Genomic DNA, 1,809 nt, shown 5'->3' on the forward strand with positions numbered 1-1,809 from the left:
TCACAAGCCAGCTCTTGCATCTCCTTCCCTTCCACGTCCCCCACATCTGGTCAGGGACCGAGTCCTTCAAAATCCTGTATACATGTTGCCATATTTCTTGAAAAAATATGTCTTCTAATAATAAAAATAAATCTATCTTTAGGACAGAAAACTTGGAAATCACAAAGAAAACAAGTCACCTGCATTGCCACCCCATTGCCACATCAATGAACAGCCTTCCAAGGAATTTCACCTCCGTGTTATTTGTCTTAATTGGCAATAACAAAAGGAAACAACCACAGAATAGGATTGGCCATTATAACATGAGACGTGGATACGTTTTTAACCAGGTTTTGCATAAGGAGTTTCTAATGTCATTGGATATTCTCCTGTGAGACCAAATCTGGATTATTCTTTTCTGTTCTGGCCACACACGTTGAGGAAAGTGTTGAATGTTTGTCTGTAACCAAAGCAGCTCAGTGGGGAGGACAAGAGGCTAGAAACAATTTCCTGGGAAGGATGCTCAGAGAAATCGAGGTCACTGAGGCCAGACAGGACTTGGAGGGGGTGGCGTGATCAAGCGTCTGAAAGGCCACCTGCCCCAGGAGATCACATTAGGTCAGCTCGGTCTCATGGCAGGTGGAACCAGGACTGACACGGAAGCTGCAGGGACGTGGACGTCAGCTCAGGCGGGAAGAATTGTCTGCTTTGCAGAGTGGAGCAGCCGGGACTGTGTTCCCCAGTCTCTTTCCTCTGGATGTCCTGCTCTGAGCCACGGCCGAGTCCTCCCCACGCTTACGTGCCTTCCTCCAGAATGCCTCCTGCTGCTCGTTTGTCTATGGAATAGAACCCCAGCGCTTAGCCTGGCACTGTAGTCCCTCCCTGACCCGCAGTCTCTCGCTCCAGGGTCATTTCCACTCCCCGTAGCCTCCACCTGGTGCCCACGGGCCGCTCGCCCTGCCCTGGCAGGCTCTGCATTTTGCTGTCTCCGAGCCTCGGCACATTCTCTCCTGTCTGCTTCACACCACTCCCTGCTTTAATCCCCCCTCGTTTAGTCCTCCTGCTGCAGGTCCCAGCCCCTCCATGCGCCACCAGCCAGATGGCCTCACCCCTCTTCTGCCTCCTGAAGCACCTCCCAGGTGCCTCTCCCAGGACACCACCACTTTATTCCCAGATTTGGGCTCTAGTGTGTATGTGGCTCCTTCTCCCTGCAAGGTTCAGTGGTCCTGGGAATAGGGGCCACCTCCTGTTCACCCTGTCACCCTGCATGCAGCTCAGTGCGGGATCCTAATAGATGAATGTTCCAGAGGCTTCTCTGAGGGAAATTGTTGCTACATAGAGTGATACTACTATATTAGAGACAAATGATCTCAGGAGTTTTGCAGGGCTTTGCCCTGAAGGAATATGTGAACGTGTTAGTTTGCATATCAAAAGCTGCTCCACCTCAGGAGGGCATCTCAGAGGTCACTAGCAGCTGCTTTCCAAGGTGCCGCTGCAGTCTCAAACCCATGATTCTTACCTGCTTTGAAGGATAAAGCAGGGTCTGCATGGAATCACGGGATGAGAGCTGATCAAAGAGTGTCTGCCCGAGAGACAGATAACCTGTGGCTAAAAACAATTAGCCCAAGGTTCCTGCTTGACTTCTCACTACCTGTCTCCATTTGCAGTAACTAGATAAAAAAAATATGGAGCCACTATATCTCTGTTTAACCCTTGTGTTAAGTGATAGCTTTATCTTAGAACTTAGAAATTTGTCCTTGAAAGATTTTGTAACCATTTGTTCACATAGATACAGTTAGATAAGGGATCTATAGAAGCCTTTTGAAATAC

Source organism: Propithecus coquereli, unplaced genomic scaffold, assembly GCF_000956105.1.
Source record: "Propithecus coquereli isolate 6110/MARCELLA unplaced genomic scaffold, Pcoq_1.0 Scaffold770, whole genome shotgun sequence".
NCBI lineage: Eukaryota > Metazoa > Chordata > Mammalia > Primates > Indriidae > Propithecus > Propithecus coquereli.